Consider the following 20,964-nt stretch of genomic DNA (forward strand, 5'->3'; position numbering starts at 1 on the left):
GAAACTATGCATCCATCTCGGTTGTCTATACATATTGTATGTTATAGACATTTTTAGAATAATTTATTGATCGAGTTTTAATAGTGCTGTTATAATATACTGTATGTTATGCTTTAAGTATTTGATTTTGTATTTTGTGTTTTGAACAATGATATCGATCTTAGATCATATACTTGTATATGGTCTAAGATTCTAAGATACCTGCAAATAGTAGATAGATTGATGGGTAGACAGTACATCCAGTACAGGTGTAGGCTGTATATTTTATTATTATTATTATAGGTATTTAATTTCTATACTGACCATGTATTATATTTCTATTTCAGTAAAAGACTTGTCTTGCGATGTACATATTTTGTAAGGTTGAGGTTAGCGAATAAAACGGCATATCATAACATTTCACCCTTGGGCCTCGATCATATTATATAGGTATTAAACTGATATAAACCTAACTCGGCCATTGGTTGCCAGTAGTGGTATAGTTTTAGCAACGCCTACTCTTTTACGCGTATTTCATATAATAGTCTATTGACTGGGATGTCGCGGCGAGCGCTCACACATACACGCACTTGTACCACGGTCACTGGTTAGCCAGCCAGGTGTGATGACAGCTTGGTCAGGACGTGACCGGCCATACCTGTGCGTGTATTCTTATTCATTTTTTTTTCACTTTTTGCAATTTTCATCTGCACCTGAAAAGTGTTGTAAGGAAAAAAATAGCTATTCGGAGAAAAACAATATCAGTAGACGATTCGACGGCTGCAAAGTGGAGAGATTTTCAGAAAAAAAAGGAAGGAAAAACACAAGTGGTTTCATAATTTTATATTGCCATTTATGTGACAACTCTCATACATTTATGATGATAATATGTTATTAAATAATCTTTGTGGTTTTTTTTTTTAATCTTCTTCCATTCCGTGTCACGCATTGCATTGCATGTGTTATAAAGAGGTGTTCAACCCTTCTTTGCTAAAACAGAATATAATTTCAAGTACCAGATGCTAATGATCATATGCTTACAATAAATCATATAAGCGCAATTTTTAATAACCATGTTTTACTCGTATTTAATTTGCATTTCTATATTATGTGTTAAACCTACAAACAAATACACGCTTGTCTTTATACATTTATAGGCAAATTCATTAACACTGTAATAATAAAAACATTAATATTTTTAATTTGTATATCATAATTTTAGTTGTATGAAATTAATTTTTGTAATATATTATTTATATTTAATGACGTATTAGACATTAGTATATTTATAAATTGTTATGAAAATTTAGTTATTTAATGATTTTGATTAATCAAAAAATATTACCTAACTACAAAAAATAATTACAAACACTAGAACAATATTATCATTGATCATCTCTCAATTTTTGTAACATAAAAAAATTTTAACATTTTTTGATAATTGTATATATTTTATGTATGACATAATATACGATGTACTAATAAAAATAATATAAATGCATTATCTTTTTTACGATATAAATATTAATAGAATAGTTTTCAGTTAATTTATATAAATTAATTATAGTACAAATAATACTCTTTTAAAATTAAATTAAATCCTATTTTTGAAAACATACTAAATAAAATTATAGTAGGTATAAAATAAACTTGTATCAAGTAGTTTAATATTAAAATATAATTGAATTATTAGGTATTATACAAATTGAAATCATTAAAATATCATTTCGAATATAAATGTATTTTATGTATTTTTATTTTTATACTAATTGTGTGTTTTTTTTTTTGTTTTTCAGGTGAGTTATTGTTTATATATTATTTGTGTTACAATTCAAATTCCTTATGGTAAGTCTATTTAAATATTTAATGAATAAGTGTTTAGTGTTATATACTTTAATATCTGTGTAGCTCTTTAGCGACATATTATGACTGAATTATTTACCCTAAAGCATGTAAAATGATTTTAACTTGAAATTAGAATATCGTATGTTCAAATGAAAATATGCGTTCTTAATTTCTTATGTTTATCTTTTAACATTTTCCAATCATTTTTCTTAGTGCGCATTTTACAGAGCTATACAATTATTAAGAAGGTGCATATTTTATTTTAAGAAATTAAGTAGGTACCTTATAGATATTAGTCAATAGATAGGTAACAATTATACATTTATACCTAAACCTACGTTTAATTTTTTTAATACAATAAAATAGAAATTCTATATTCTATACTCCATTGAAATATATCATTTTATCATCGCTCAGTTTATTTTATTTATTTGTCGGTGTTCATCAAAGCTTCAGCCGATTAAGTCGGCGTGAAAATGTAGTGTGAAATTAAACATATTTTATACTTCTTCCTTGTTGTGTGTGTCCCTCGCTATCTATTAAGTGTGTAACATATAATAATCATAACGAAAATATAAGCTATGTAAGAGTAGCTACCGATACGATCTGTCAATCTACATTAGGTCTGGTCATGACGTTTCTGCAAATCTGCAGACATATTATACAGAATGTTTTATTAACAACTAATATTTTACTATTGGAACAAATTTGCTGAAATCTCTATTGTATTATACGAACTCAAAGGTATTTAATTTATTTTAAACTAAAGCAACAATTATATCATTTAAATGTATATTTATACAGAGCAATTTGATTATAATGTGACGTATAGGTATATCTAATATATTGGTAGTTAATTATTTATTCGAGGAGAAGTACTGGCACCATAGTTCCTCCTCTAGTCCTCGATACCATAACAAAAAAAAAGTTAATTATTTATACTAGGGACCTATTAACTTTTATACTTTATACATACTATGCTTTGTAGTAGATATATATCAAACTATCATATTGGTTTCAAAATGTTGTTAAAATATGATTGGTTTCTGCAAAAAATATATATATGTATATAGGAAATTAGAAACATACTAATTCATCTTATTTATAAATAAACTAACCTACTGTATACAGTATAGGTAGGTATAGGATACTAACGTTGTCCATTGGGGTACAACATTTTATAAACACATTTCAATTTAATATATTATTAATAGTTATAAATAGTAAATAGTAAATAGTAAATAGTAAATACTTTTATTATATGTAGGATACATTATATGTATACCCAGGTACACTTAAATTTAAAACAATACACTTCAGAAAGGATTTTCCTCCCACTTTTTAAACTCCATTTAAGTTTATACACTATTCACCTGTATTAACCTGATGAAGTTAACTAATAATTAGGGTTGTTTTTAATTTTCTTTGAATTTAATATTTAATTATATATGTGCTTTTTTCATACACGTCCTATCCATTCAAGACACATAACATGTCAATTAAAAAAACTATAATAATTATAGTTTATACTTAATAATACTGTGAAGACACTTTTATTATTTGATATTTTAATATAATACCTATGTACCATGAATAGTATTTATTTCATGTGTAAGTCGGTATAGAAAGTAAACATGTTTATATTTTTATTATGACGTTTGAAATATATAATTTTAACTCGTATAAATAGATGATGATGTTTAATATCTATACTATTATACTAGCTGCATATTGAGAGGTTAATAATGATAATTGTTTTCAAATGTCAATTTAATAGTTATGCATTTCATATTTTGTATATATTTTAAGCACACTTAAAATCAGAATCCGGTGTATCCGCACTTTCAAAAATTTCTAAAATATTGTAATATACTTACCTGTCATACGCGTTGTGATTTCTAGTTATTTTCTCGATCGATCGCGGTGCAGCTGGTCATCTATACACGGATCATAAATATTAAAGAAAATCTCTGTGTTATAATAATCGCCTACCTATCTATGAATTACCATAAAATATTAGGTACGCTTTGTTGCATAATATATTACAATATTACCTATACTACTACCCAGTGTCTACCTATAATACCTACTAGTGCAGCACACGCGTTAAGTATTCCAACCGTATAGCATAAACGTACCTATACCTGAGACGTACGTGCTCTAAGGTGTTGGAAAATATAATGCGCACACGACGGACAAAACGCACTGTATGACCAAGGCCGAGTGCACGTGGATCCGTGCGCGAATCGATTTTTACACGCCGCGGAAGACGTCCCCGACCGACCAGCCTCCATCATCATCATCATTGCACTTCGACACGGCGCGTACGCGTCGTACACCTATTATCTATGACCGTCCGTGTGGCTGTATATATATATATATATATATACATATGATAGGTACATTTACATACATATACCTCTATTATATAATGTAATATGGATGTTGTATGTATATCGTATAAAATACTGTACGAGTTTACGACAATGAAAATATTATTATATGTAAAGTCATCGAGGTTGATGGATATAAGTGGTTTCGTACGCCGCCGTTTCGGTAATCATAGTAATTTGACGGCTGATGCTGCGCCGCCGGACCGGTCAAAGACTGGGCGGCGGAAGTGGTGACCAAGACGAACGGACATTCCATTCATAAAAATCTGCAGAGCGGTAGTGGTGGCGACGACGTGTGCTTGTTATATATACGCTGTGTGTATATTCTATATAAATATATATATATATAATATAAGATTATATATAGGTGCACCACTTGTGTGCTACAATGGAGTATACAAGAAGAGGAAGAGAGGTATATCGTCGGTGTGTTCACGTTATATTGTTATATTCTTGGCCGTCAGCTGATAAAACTAAAAAACATATTAATCGCCTGTTATGTTAATCGGTGTTATTTTTAAGGGGTTTATGTATAAAGCAGTCTTAGCTAGGTTTATTTGAAAATGTTTAATAGTAGATACAGTAAACCATAATATGCATATTACTATATTCATTACTAGGTAGGCATCAATGAAAAGTAATTCACTGCATGTGATCTCATATTATACCCGGCTTTAGTTGTTACGCAATAATGCAATCCTATAGAATACTCATTGAGTAGTCACAAGTTGACGTAGATTTATACTGAGATATAGATATATTAGGTACCTAGCTAATACGCATATCATAAACATTTTTAAATCAAATAATATTATATAGGTTTTTACTAATTTATAGGTATATTTTTTTTTATACTTAATTTACTAAATTAAGTGTAAGTTCATAATCGACTTTTTTTAAAATTCATTTTCTAAACTTCTTGAGTACAAGTTTATAATGATACGTTAACATATTTTAAGATTTATAAGATGACTGTTGAAGAATTATTATAGGTTTATGTCATTGTGTTTTTAGATTTATTATTATACAACATACTACATACAGTATATTGGCTGTACAGGAATAATAATTTAATGAAGCTTAGTATAGCTTCGTTTTTTCTATTATTAATCTATAATATTTACACGGATAGTAGATATTCATGTAATTTAAGTGGGTAGGTACTTGATCTCTGATGGTTGGTCGATTATTGAGATTATTCGGAGTATCGAATTGTTAATGTATATTGTAATAGTGTCACTACTGAGCAAGCATTGTTTGTTATAATTTCATGTATCTTATCATTCAAAAAACTATAATAATTTATAGGTATCTACGATTTCTTATAACCGCGGTGTATCTGCTGAATACAATAAGTATTTAAAGTTTAAAGTTCAACTTACTATATTGGAAATATAGTTATTATAATGTTTAATAAATTATTTTTTGGAATTCATAAAACGTTCATAGTAGGTAGCTACAGTAGTGAATTTATTACATTTTCGATACAAAGTGAATCAAGTGGAATGGTTTACATGCAACTTCTAAGAGAAAAACTGTACATGTGTGGGCTTACTGTAAACAGAGTATTAACTCCCTAAGGACAGGTCTCGTTCCGAGGCAGCAATGATGATGATGATGATGAGTCTCGCACTTGACCTCCTCGCCACGTCTATATCTAACGTTCGCTCTATCTTTCCCTCCTTTTCTCTTGTTTCGTCCTCGGTTCCGAATGATTAATCGTCTTGCACCACCATTGTTTCAGGGCTAATCACTCGGACTTTTAACTTTGGCAGTAGATACGATTAGCCGGTTTTTGTGCTTGTGTTTTACCCCGATGAAGATGTATGAACTTGTCAAACCATTGTCCATTCACCCTCTATACGTATACTTCTCCAAGTCGACACTTTAACAGGATTATATTCCACGTTTTGAATCGGCCATGACAATTTTGTGTCAGAGTCAACGGTTTTTTTTTTTTTTTGTTAATTGTATTAGGAAAATTCTTGGGTACCTACCTAAATTTTATTTTTAATACAATATAGGTAGGTATAGGAAATATTGAGCATAACAGTGTTTAAACTTGAATTTGTTTTAATGATTCTTTAGCTATACTCTTTAGTTAGGTACTTTAATATATTTTAACAAACTATCAAAAATATTCATTGCGCAATTATAAAACATATTTTTGCTCTTGGATGATACATTTCCACTGCATATTGAGTATGTATTATAATATTATATATAATATTACTATATTAATATAAAAATTAACTTGTGAAGTCAACATATATACATAATTGATAACTGTAATAGGTTGTTCTTAATTTTGAGCAGTTTAGCAGTTATAATTATATCTTATATTTAATTATTATTATAATGTGTAGTTTTGTAAAATATCAGTTATCTTATATACAAGTAAGTTGAAATTCTAAGTCTGTTATTAACATTAATATCATAAGTAGATCGTAGGTAGTAGAAGGTAGAACACTAATATAGGCAAGTATACTAGGTATTATACAAGGTACTTATATAATACATAGTGAGTATATTATAATAGTAATAATTAAAATAGTATATTAGTATCACCATAACTTTGAAGTAACATGAGACTATCATAATTTGTATCTATTCTTGATAATTTAACACACTACCTATTTAGTTAATTAATCTATTCAATAATATAAGACATAAGTAATGTAAAAATATGTTTAAAAAGATATCATTAGTAGAGTTTTATAAAGTACTTAAGTACCTAACTTGAGGTTCTAGTTCTACACTTGGATAATATATATTATACCTTTGGAAAAAGATATTAGAATCAAATTAAAGTATGAAACATTATTATAATTGGCGAAAATTATTAATGTTATTTAATAATTTACATTTTACACTGTAATATTATTTTTGTATAATACACACATTTTGACCTCTAACGTAGTAAAATCCAAATTCTAGTATATAATTCTGCCACGAGATGGCGCTACACATCCATTGAACATCTCTTGAACATCCATTGAAATATAATATCATCTTCCCTGGTTGTCGGGTCTGCAGAACTCTACACACAAAAAGTTTATTTCATAATAAATGTATTTAATCACAATATTTATATTATACCTTTGCTACTAAGCATATTCTATAGCATTAGGTGTGAAATTTAATTAAAAATGATTAAAATAGAACAATAATTAAGATATTGATTTTTTTCTTTTATGTAGGCACCTATATAAATATTATAATGTTGATTGAATAAATCAAAATATATTTCAGAATCACTTTAAGAATAGGTAATAAAAAAGAATCATTGAATACTTAACATTTTTACAAAAAATAAAAATACTATATAAGTTTAGAGTTTGACTAAAATATGAATTTATTAAATACAATAATATATTACCTACCCATAAAGTGTCGCATATTATTATTTATTAGGAGTTTGAGGTATTTTATTGTTATTATTTGTTATTGATATTTTTATTGCTAACATTTACTCATCTAAGTTTCTTTAATCTTAGTGTAATTTGCTTAATGATTAATGAAATATATTCTAATGTAAAAAAAATTTATATTTTAGTGTAATTATATATAATAGTTATAGACATTAAATTGTTTTTTTTTTAGATTCTGAGCATAGCAATGAATGATATTTGTTTTTTTCTAACATCAGCATTTGGGGCAGTGTAAATGCTTTAATTTTCAATTTTTGAATAGAAAAGTGAATTTAATTGGTGCATTCGGAAGGTCAAAATATTAGTTTGGTTTGTGTGTTAGTTTCAGTGAATAGAAGCAAGAGATTCAGTATATTTTTTGAATGTAATACAATTTTAAGACAACTTTTCGCTTGGACCATCTTCCTCACTTTTATTTATTGAAAAATCAAACTATGTTTTCACTTTTATTTTATTTTTCAAAGATGTTTGAATTCATACTTATGTACTTATATATATTTTATGAGTGAACTCTTTGAGAATACATCGTATTTTCTATGACTGCAAATACAAGCAAATGTTCTTATTCCAAAATATAAATTGTTTTTATAATGTAACAATATCAAAGTTTAACATTGAAATCCAATTTTTCCAAAGAAACATCACATAGGTTATAAACTTATAAATTATTTATAAAGTTTTGAAAAAATATAATTTACTAAAATGTACTTGCTGGGATGTTTAAAAAACAAGTATTAAGTTCATACAAGTTGACGCATTAAACAATAATTTAATTTACTTATAATACTTTTGGGACACTCATGACTTGTAATTTACAAGTTTTATGAGGCACATAAAAAAATTAAGGGTTCTCTCTAAAATCTTGATAATAGTTTTAAAAGGTCATTTTCATGAGTTTCTCAGCTGTTTCTCTTAACCTAAGGAAAAACTACCAACGCAGTCACGTTAATTTTTTTTAACAATTTTTAACGAGCATTACGCGTATTGCTTAGCTTAAAATTATTTTTTGAATTCTAAATCTTTTATTTTCAAATTTAATATCAAAAACTAATCTAGATGAATGTAGATGTCTGTATCCTATCCGGCTTTTTAAACTTTTAAAATGGATTTACTATTCGTTAGTTGAGTATTATTATTTTTACTTTAAAATTGCGGCCTTCTGAAATTGTCTTCAATTGTGAATTAAACATGCACATTTTTCTTGCTAATAAAATAATTGGACCATATTTTTATTTTAATCAATTGATTTATGTTTATGTAATTTTAAAAAATATCGTGTGAAAATAAATGTAGGTACTTAATATAATAAGTATATTACATATAATAGAATAATATAAATTGAATAAATAATAATCATACATTTCCTTAATTTCTAACTAATGTGAGTCCCTCATGATTAATTTAATAAATATTAAATAAATAAATGTTTTTTCTTTACATAGGTAGTAACCCATTAGGAAACTGGTTATACCAAATTGGTCGAATAACAGATATACTTAATAATCAAGTTACTTTCTACAAACTTTTCCCACGGATTTGAATATTTAAATTGATATTATTTAACAAACTCATGTAATTTGTTGAATTAATGATTTACTTGTTCCAGGTTGTTGAATCTAATTACATAGACCTAATAATATCAAAATACTTAGTATCTAATATTATTTTAACCGTACATAAAATCATAACTTTTTCCTAGACTGTTATAGATACATATCTATACCTACTATAATAATGATGATGGATCATTCTTCGTAAAAAATATGAGATGAATGCCCCACTAAGAATGGAAAGACGTCTGCAGGACAGTAAAAATATATTATTATATCGTGTACCTACCTACTATACCCCTTTTAGTAGATTGTAAAACCGTTTACATTATAATATATATTTTCTTACCGATCAAACAAAACATTATACCCTATGAGACGTATATTACTACATTAGGGCATAATACACATTTAAAAATATACGTTTTTTATCGTACATATAAAAAATTGATGTACATAATATTATATACAATAGGTACCTATGTAATATGTATGAATTGTTTGTACTGTTATACAATACATACCTTACCTATGGATAATATACAATATATAGTACTGTAGTTTATGTATTTTTTAAACGATTTAAGTAATTTTAATTTTGCGATAAGTATATATATATGTATATTGTATATATCGTTTGCAAAATCGTAAGAACTTCGCCTTACAGTCTCGGTTAAGCACAGTGCAATTATAATATATTATATTATATTTCAATATTTCTAGATGCTTCAGAGTAAATACGTAATTTTCAAGTATGGGTATGTAAAAAAAATCAAATTGACATTAAACTATATTTACTTATTATACTATAATATTGGGAAAATGTATACACGGTACCTAACACAATCCTCCTACTGCAGACCACTTTGCTCCATGTTATGATTAGAAGACCAGACACATCGGTATCCTGTGTTGCTGCAGTTCCGTGAGTATAGGTACCTACGTGGAACGGTTCAGGACGATGCGACGATGGTGCTGCTGCAGGACCGTCGCTGTGCTGCAGCAGTGAAGGTAGTGATGCATGGCCGGGGTAAGGTGAGGGGTAGGTTGCATTTTAACCACTTCTGCCGTCCGTGGCAACCGTCAGTGTCGAGAGGGGGTAGCACGCAGGGGTGTTTCGAATTAACTGGTACCCACCCGGTGCCCTCCCCCCATACAATCCGCCGCCGTGACGATATACCCATCCACGCGCCGTGTGTATATATATACAAGTGCGAGGCCATCCCCTAGTTCTGTTGGGCTTTCTGCCACCGCCACCAGCCCTCGCCGTCCACCCCAGTTGGATTTGGTGAAAAAAAACGCGCAGGAATTTTTTTATCGATTCCACCGGGAAGCTTATTTTTCACTTTTTTTTACCCCCTCCTTCCGCCACCAACACAGTCCCGCCGCTTTCTACGACCCCCCGACCCGGCGCCGGACGGGTTTTTTACTCTACCCCTAACTTCTCTTCATCCACTACATCGTGTCCAGACACCGCGATTTTTTTCCACACAGGACAGTTGGCCGTGGAGGGGCGGGGCCAGGGTAAAAAGCCCGCGAGTAGAGCGCGCCCCGGCGGCCAGTCGGCCAATCACCTATCAAAACAAGACCGGCTTTTTTACTCGGAGTTTATTTTTATTTTGTTTTATTTTATCTTTTTTTTGTATTGCCCCAAGTCAGCGAGCTTTTTTTTATTAGTATTTTGACGGCCACATTTTTCGTCTGTTTGCCGTTCGCAACGCGCTTGTAAGCGTTAAGCATTTTTAAATATAATTTTAATTAATTTGTACATTTTAAGTTTCATTACATCATGGACTATATTCCACAGATTTTCTTGTATAGTTATAAATTAGATAGATACATTGTGATCGGAATAAAAATGTATTTTAATATCTTATAAGTGATAACGGTCGATGGTGTTTTCTTTTTAAATGTTGTCGGGTACGTTTTTAGTATTTAAATGAACCAGTAACAAAAGTCGTAATTACGAATCATTCATTGAGAACTATTGTAAGTATATTATGACAAAAATGTAAAAACAATCAACTGGTACCTATACAATTCCATGAACTTTCAAACCAAATTTACAAAAACACGTGTATGTCATATATTTATTCAACACAAAGTAACAATTTACATAAAGACACTTTTACTGTAGGTACCTACCTATGTTATATTGATAATATGTTTTATTGAATAATAGTAAAATAAAATAATTGATATTCGAATATGTTTAAAATATAATTCTTAATTTTTTGTTTGATTTAAATCCTATATGGAGCAAATCCTATTTAAAAAATATTATTTACCTAATAAATCAATTAAATTAATCACCCAATGGATTATATTGCTTTAAAGTATAAGTTTAGAACACCTATATATAAATAATTTAAATTTTATTAATTTCAGTTTTCACCAATACTGTCGTATATACCATTAATAATAACATTAATAAATTGATGTTGGTTAGATTGAACGTTTCTATATTTTACAAACAGCTATATTAACATTTAAAATATTTTTTATACAAAATGAATAACAAAAATAACTTCGGTATGAATCTTTTGTCATTTTGTAAAGTAGGTAAGGATAATTGAAATTCTATCTAGCAGCGATTCAATATATACTGGTCAGAGCCAAATGCCCAAATCACTGGTTAAACTTTTTGTTAAAAAGCCAATCTATGTAGTATATAATTTATTGAAAATTCTGTTCTATATTAATCATACACAATTTTAAACGTCTATATAGGTTTTACTTAAAATTTAGAACGATATACGATGACGTACATTCTTGTATACAAGTAGTTTTTTAAAAATTAAATAAAAAGTTGCATCTTATCGTTCTCTGAGTAAAATATATTTAGAAACAAAATTAATTGGTATTTTACTGACATTAAAAAAGGTTTTAAATAACTCCTTACCATTGTTTAATAGCTCAACACAACTTACCATTAAACATCTCTTAAATATTATGTATTTAATTTAATAATTTTTATAAATCATGACTGGTGTGAGATTTTTATGCGTGGTTTAAGGACGTCAAATAAGAAACTGAGACTAGGTTGGATGGCGATAGAATTGCTTAGCCATCAATAAAATCATGATAGCTAGAACTTTAATGTTATCGTAATATATTTAAGTGTATAACAACGTTGATTTTAATGTGTGTTAGTAAGATAATGAGCTAAACTGTAAATAAATATTGTATTAAATCAATAAATAATATCTGTAGATATTAAAATAATCAGTTTTATGTTCAAAATTAGCTTAAAATCAATATTAATTTTACTTATCTTCATATACTTCATGGACCCTTTGAACTTTTTGATTAATTATTATTTACAATAGTCATTGAACCAATCGTATAGTTTAAAAGTAAAAAACATATTATCAACAGAATATAAAACAGCAATACGTGCATTATAACTCATACACTATGTTCACTGACATGTTACCAAATTGGCAATTTACGTCTGCACAATTGAAATAGGTAGTCACCAAGAGGACTGAATTTATAAAACAACGTAATTGTTTACATTAAATACAATTGTAATTTTCAAGAACTATAATTAATAACTAAAATAATAATATACAATTGAACATATTTGTATAAACAAATTTAATTTTTGTAAATATATATCGTTATTATTAGCTATACATATTATTACTTAAAATTGTATTTTTTATGATTTTTTGTACCTACCTAATGTTTATTGTATATATATTAATTAAAAAAAAAAAATAATTACAATTCTTTAAATGCAACTACCATTTTTCTCTGATCATAACTATAATATGCTATATAAACATATATTCGGTTTGGTTAAACGGTTGATGTTACCATTGATTTTAAATATTTATTTAAAATCAATAATATTACATATATTGTATAATATAGTTAGGTCTATGTTAAAACTATACGTGGACAAAAATAATTCTATTTAAAAGTTTGCACTCTACACACGTCAATAAAAAGTTTAAAATGTATTTCTATAATTTGATGACATTGTAAGATATCATTTTTTAGAAGAATGATATTTTTTACAATTTTTATTCCCAGTTCTCAATATTTTAAAGACAATATACAATTTTAATTTCATATTCCGAAGCAGAATATTTTTTCTGAATATTTTGTTACATAAAAATCTAGTTTTGAACTATTGTATAGTTAATTAGCTATAACATATAAGTACTTAGTAAAGTACTTATTTAATAAAGTTTAAATGAGCGGAGAGGTACAGCCACACTAGGGGTATGCTGCAAAATGTTATCCACTACTTTGCTCATCAAAAACTTATAAACTATTCAGTAACCGTTGGAAATTCGATTTTTATGTATTCCGTAAAAAAATATTAAATTTTAAATGAATGTATTATCATTCAAAAACTTATACAAATTAAAAAATTAAAATGATAACAATCTGTAAAAAATATTCATATATTTTTTTAAACGTTGTTTTCCTGACATCAAATTAAAAATAATATTTTCAGAAAAGTAAAAACTTTCTAAAATATAGGTACTGACTGTGAACACTTAAATGGATCACTTTGAATAATCGTAAGTCTTATTAATATTGTGCTCCACAAAATTGCTTTGAGGATAAAGTTGTCTACGAATGTATAAAAAATTTATAAACATATTCATTATTAATAAATGTTGTAACTAAGATAAATAAACTTTATAAGAATAGCTTTTATTGAGAATATTTTAGAATTACTAGAATTTATTTTTGAGTTGAATTTATCGATTATAATTATGTATATTATATATATTAAAGTAAGACAATTCCAACACAATTTCACTCTATGAATATTTTTTGTTTCCGGCAGTTTAAATATATTTTAGAGCATGTATACATTTAAAGAAATACTAATTTACACTATTTTGCCCATAATTCAAATCCAATATAAATATTAAATTATAAATTGATTTAAATAAATAGGAATAATTTATGCTATAATAGATTTAGATAATTATTACAACATTTTATTACATATTTAACATCCATGAAATAATTACCTATACTAATATGTAAAATTATTTTCTATGTACAGTTGGATTTTAGAGTATAGTTCAAAAATATAATTTAATATATATTTTTTCATAATATTAACATGTTATTAAAATAAAAAAATCTAAATAAAGCTATAAATATCTATTACCGATTCTCCCTGCAGCTAGGTTATCCACAATCTTTACGGAATAGTGAATAATTAATTTAGTTTTTCTGTTACTAACATTTTTATTACAGTATTTAAGTTTTTTTTTATTTTTAAAAGTATACGCGTTTGCTCTGAATATACTTTTGTACATATTATTATTTTATATTATGTACATGTTTTAAATTTGTCCTACATAATACATTTTATATTTCATAAGTAAATTCGACCGAATCCGCTGCACAATTCAAATGTACGTTGTGAAACAGCATTGAAATAAACTCTGTGTGTATGTATTTATATGTGCAATGTGTACCTATATATATTTTTATAAAAATACATCAATTTTTGTTCAATGCGATTTCTGTGCAATAAAAGTAAACAGAGAGGAAACTAAACTGGCGCCTTTCGGGTGCATTCGAGACACCGTCGGGCGTCTTCTGAAAATGCATGTGAAAAATAGGGTGGTGGTCGTTAAAACAAGCCCTTGCAACCGGACGCTGCAAGTGACCTAGATGTCATTGAAACCAAGTGCATCAATATAGTAATTTAATGGGGTTGGACAAATGAAATAATTTAATGATAATTAGTTTTTAAATGGAACTTTTTATTCTTTCATTGAATCACCTTAATCCACCTATATAATAATGCTATTAAACACTATATAGATACATACCTACTAATTACTAGTCATTATTATTCTATATTCTATTCAAATAAAACATGAACATTATTGATAAAATGATAATTATTATACTTAATTTTTAAATGAATAATAATATATTTAGTATGATATAAAATATTTATAAAACCATTTTTTTTTTTAAGTTTAATCATTTGTTTAAGAATTGCAATATTTATTTCTAGCTTATTTCTAGAATACACTATTCTCAGTATAAGCAGTTTCGAATTAAACATTTGTCATAGGTTCAATATAAAGTTGTACACATTTACGAATTTTCCATGATGTAAACATGTATATTGCATATAATATATACAAACTACGGTAGTAATAAGTGCATACAATTTTATTTTTATGTAACAATACATGTCAAAACAATTGTTTTCTTAGTATAATGACTAAACTAACTATCATAGTTATTAGTCAACAATTATACAGTTATTACAATTTATGTAGGTACTGATACATTATTCACTTGGGCTATTTTAATTGCCTGCTGAAATCCTTACAGTGCCGTTGATATGATTTTCGTATGGGAACAAAGATGGGAAAAATCAAGGTGATAATGATATTACGTTCCTTTGATTTAGAAATATCCAAAGAATTATCAAATTTTTTGCAATGCTAATATTCGGCAATATAACATTCAAAATTTGCAAAAAAAAAAAACACTATTAACAAGATTGAACATAGGTAAGTCTGCAAGAATTTTTTAATGGCGATGAGATGGCGATGGGACCCAGATTCAGACCCAGAACCTTTCTTGTATACGCCCCTCCTTATTGTTTGAATCCTAACTAAATCATATTAGACCACTTTTCTTCGACTTCACCCGTCCATATTATATGGGTAACTATTTTTTCGATTTTGTCTGTCTATATAATATACCTATTATACAATTGTAAAACTAAAACGTACATGATAAAACTTAGGGAATTCTGCTGTAAACACCTGCTGCTCTGGAACGTTATTCCATTTTCTTTTTAAAGTACTTTAAGACTGAAGGTCGGAAGGGGTAGGCACACGCAGTTTCAATTTTTCTTCTTTCATGCCACCAACATAACACGTATGCTATGTTGTTCTTAAATTTCGTATAGTTCACCATTTGTAATATGCCACCGCATGGCTTTTGTTTTGTTTCTGTGCTTTATGCTGGGAAATACTGGCGGCATTACAGTTCGGGGTAAAATGAAAACAATTTCCACTACCACTACCACGACGAGTGTTTTGTTTTCCTCGACGACTTCCAATCGTGTTCCAAAGCATTCACAATATGACGAAATAAAATGAAAAAACAATATTTTCCGAATACAAAATAATAATATCCTGATAAAAAAAATAAAGAAAGTGGAATAAACTTCACTTTTTTCAGGAAAAAACACCTCCCACAGTGAGCAATTTGTGTACGAAAATAACATTTCCATACATGAACGAGATTGCCTTATATAATATAATATTAAGTTTACTTCTATTTAAAACGTATTACATTTAAATAATTTATTCTTACTTCATATTATATTCATATAATTATAATTTATAATAAAATAAAGCAAATAAAATCAGGTTTATCACGTATTTATTACTGTTCAGTCCTTATTGGGTAAAGTTTTTGAAAAATCAGATTTTGTAAAAGTGTGTAACAGTTGCACCTGTCAATAAATATATTTTATATTTTTGGAGTGGAATGAGGAATGTATTGGTTTTATAACGATTGTTCTTTATATATTTTATTTTTTGGACAGCATCTCTGCATAATTTAACGCTCGAAAATTTGCTCAAAGCGTCATTGGAAATCCAAAACAAATTGTATTTGTAATTGGTTATTTTTTGAATTTCATTGCGGTTTTAGAGTATACCTACTTCAAATTAATTTGTAATTATAAAAATGTTTTTGACAAATCTCGAGCATTTACATCAAGCTCAATTCAAAATCGTTTTTTCGAATAATATAATGATTTATTAATACTCTTATATAAATATATAAAACAAATTCTCAATATGCTACAAACTTTAGAATCTTGATTAATGTATTGGTAAATATGATTATTGAATGTTTTTGTAGGCAATAAAAAAGGCAACATTTAATTTTTTTGACTGACGTGAATAGTCATCTCAAAATCACAACTTTATTGATACTTTTAACATTAAAATGATATAATAATTGAATGAATATAATTTGAGTTTTATCTGGTAAATTCAGCGAAAGGCATTTCACGAATCATATCGTTGAATGGATATTTTATAGTACGACCTATATTATCTTCTAGAATGCTACATGGTTAATATTGTAAAATTATTAATAATTTTTAAAAATAAAATATTGATACTAATAAATAAAATTTAATTTTTGTTTTCATACTATCCATTTTTAAGTTTTTATTAATTTCTTAACTACATGCAGGTTGTTACATTAAGTCACGTTTTCAACATTCAATAAATTATTAAACATTAAATAGGTACTCGTATTTTATAATTTATTCATCTAAATAATTATAACAGTATTTTATAAAATATAAAGTATAAGCTATGTTTTTTATTCTTACATCTCAATAATTAACAAGTTAAAACAATATGAAAATTTTTTTTATATATTATGTTATATATTATATATTATATATTATTAACGCATATTATATTTATTACAAATCATTAATTGATTCAGAGTTCTTATTTAAACATTAAATTTATAAACTCAACAAAATGTTACTTAAATGTTAAACAATTATGAAAAAAAAGATTCTCTGTATACAGAAACTATTCAAAGAAAATTATTTTCTATTTGTATTTTGCTAATAGGACTCTTCATAAAAAGTGAAATGACGTATTTATGATTTTTTTTTAACTTCCTGCTATGACCCGTTTCATACCTTCTTTTTAAATGAATTCCACGACAGGAATCTACCGCGACACCTTTGCGTGTGATTTGGGCGGAATAAATTGGCACCTCGGGCCCCAAATTAGCATAGCCCGCCTTCAATGTTTGTTTGTGTTATTGGAAACCCCCGGTATTTTTCATACAAACAAGCCGTTTATATTTATGATTAGGCGTATGTTTTTTGTTTGTAATTTAAAATCATTTATTATTATTATGATAATCCCAAAAAGGGGTAACGAAAAAAAAAACTGTCTGTAAAAAAAAGTCTCTCCAAGAGACTTAATGTGTTTAGGAAAATGAAATAAAATTGAGAGGGGATCTGTGAGCGACGGATAGAGTGGGAAAAAAACTGAAGAGTTTTTCTTACACGCCCTCAGAAAAAAAAAGATGAAATAACAAGGCGGATGTGTTGGTCCCAAAGGGTGAATATTATACGAGTCAAACGATATTAAAATTTAAAGCTTTTTTTTACCGTCACAAATCTAAAAAATACATGATCATACTTATAAATGTGAGCTCTTGTCTTTTTATTATTATTTTACTTTTCTCGGGCTCTTGTGGTTGGGTTTATACCACCTACTTAAGCTTGTTAACAATAGATGAATACATGTAATAAATTTTCGCCAATCCACTAGCTCGTAAACCAATGAGTGACTGTACTTGGCCGACATTTAGAACGCAATATTCTATTCAAAAATCCTTATTATACACACTCTTTGGTTGAAATTCTACTTAATTTGACTATCTTGATTTTAACTGCCGATTTGGTATTGTTAATTTCTTCAAAAGCTTTTTTATTTTAATCAAATTATTAGTATGGGTACTTCAGAGTAACTGTTTTTTATATTGTTATTCGAAACCCGTGGTACATGATTGTATAAATTAGTTATTGCTATAAAAATATTAATAATATACTAATATTAAGTATTTTTGAAAAGAACATTTTAAATGATAAAAATCTATATGAATGCATAGTGAAGCATTAGTTAACTTGTTTTGTTTTTACCAATTTACCATGCTAATAATAATCGTAGTTTTTTACTGCATAAAGTAATGACATACTTAATGCGAATCCGATACGAACTATTCTTAGAATTGATGAAATCATTATAATTAGTGAAACTATGAATGCGTTAAAGTATTAAGTTATGTAAAATTCAGGTTATTAGATTTTAATTGATTTTCAGACATAGGTAACCATATTAATTATAAGTTTATACTGTACATATTCACCGCATGCTAATTAGTCCACTATCAGGCCACCAAAATATACTTAATAATAAACTTGTTCTTTTCGAAATATTATTAGATACACCTATGGTTTTTTTTGTGCCTATTTCAATAATTCTATGATTGTACATAATTAATTAATAATTTATACATAAATATTAAAACACTCAAATAATTAATATTCTAGTACATGGTACACGAAATATTGTCAATTATAAATGAAAATCATATTTTGTTTTTATGGTGAATGTATAGTGTGATACAATGAAACTTTGTATAATTGTGGGCAGGATTAGCAATATGATTGTCACTTTCAGCGCATTATTTGTTTTCTCTCTTTCCGACCCATACGTGACATAGCAAGTTTGCGAACCAATCTTATGTTACTGGGTTTAACATAATTACAACAAATTCACCAAATATCTGAATTGAACCTTTGAACACTATCTGTGTTTGTATATTGATATTTTTTACGAAATTTCAATTTTTCTGAGACTTATGAACATTATTAAATATTTTACATACTTATAACTTCCATACAAATTTAAATATAGTGCAAAATCCAACTTATAAACTCAGTTAATGATCTTAACTCAAATTCTAACGATAAGTCAATTCATTCTAAATATTAAAGCTAAGTTATAAGATTTGGTCAGCTGAACGTTTTGGCATATTGCGCGTGAGTCAGATAGAGAAAACAAAAAGTGCTCCGAGTGATCGACAAATTTCCATTACCACATTAAAACTGTGTACATTATCTATTTGATAGCAATTAGTATAAAATAATATATTGTCTAATACTATAAATTATTGCCTCGGATTTTTAAAAACGTTAAATATTACTGCTAAATGAAAAACAATAGTAAAATACATTAATTAAATATCATCTACTATCTATTATTATTATTATAACAAAATGTACCCACAAACTGATAATTTTGTAACAAATGACTTCTAACAGTAAATATTTTTTCAATGGTTCAAATAATGCCCGTGTATATAATTAGTTAGTGTTTCGTAGATTTTATAATAATTTTTCGTGTACACTGCACAATTATAATACAAGATAATAATAATCTAAAAGCGATCTTTATGGTTGTTACGGTGCGGAGAATATTGAAAGAGCGTTATTAAGTATTTCATATATTATTAAAGTGATTTAATATGCATTAAACTTTAAGTTGTTGGATTTAACATTTCTTGATTCAAGAAGTAATAAAACCGTTTTTTTTTTCAAAATAATCTTATGACCACTTCAATTAGGAACGTGCTCGTTACCACCTCTTCCACCTCTATTACAACGTCCTGCTTGCCGCCCGTCATCGTCAACGACCAAAGCGGTAAAACGGTTTGGCATCGGTTCATTGCGTGCTCGACTTTGCGCGCTCTTTTGTGTCTGCTCTGACCCTCAGTTGTGTTTGTTTTTTTCGTGTCTGTATATGTCGTTTAATATTCATAGTCAAATTATTATTGCATATACATATATATATATATATATAAATATATATCACACACACGCATACAGAACTAGTGGGATGCACAACCCGAAAAAGAAGAAAATACACCCCTGACAAAAAAAAAAAAAAAAAAAAAAAAATGGGATAAAAAAATAAAAATAAAATAAAAAGGAAACGAGGAAAAAGAACAGAAAGAACGCGTCCTCGGAAAAAAGGGAAAATACAATAAGTGTACAAGGGCGAAAAAAATATATATAATAAAAAGTTGAGGGGGGACGATGGGGTGTGCGTGCGAGGGTGGGTTGATGGCGGGTAGACGTTATGTACCCCTTCCACTGCGTCCTAAACTCGTACGATGTTTCCATTTTCCTTTGCCTTCCCC

At 27.7% G+C, this 20,964-nt stretch overlaps 1 protein-coding gene across 3 annotated transcripts in view; it reads left to right on the plus strand.

The window, feature by feature from the left end:
• LOC111033585 (zinc finger protein squeeze-like) overlaps window positions 1-20,964 on the plus strand; it is a 158,745-nt gene that overhangs the window by 18,957 nt on the left and 118,824 nt on the right. The gene's annotated exons all lie outside the window — the stretch shown is intronic.

This window comes from Myzus persicae, unplaced genomic scaffold, assembly GCF_001856785.1.
Source record: "Myzus persicae strain clone G006 unplaced genomic scaffold, MPER_G0061.0, whole genome shotgun sequence".
In the NCBI taxonomy this organism is placed as follows: Eukaryota; Metazoa; Arthropoda; class Insecta; order Hemiptera; family Aphididae; genus Myzus; species Myzus persicae.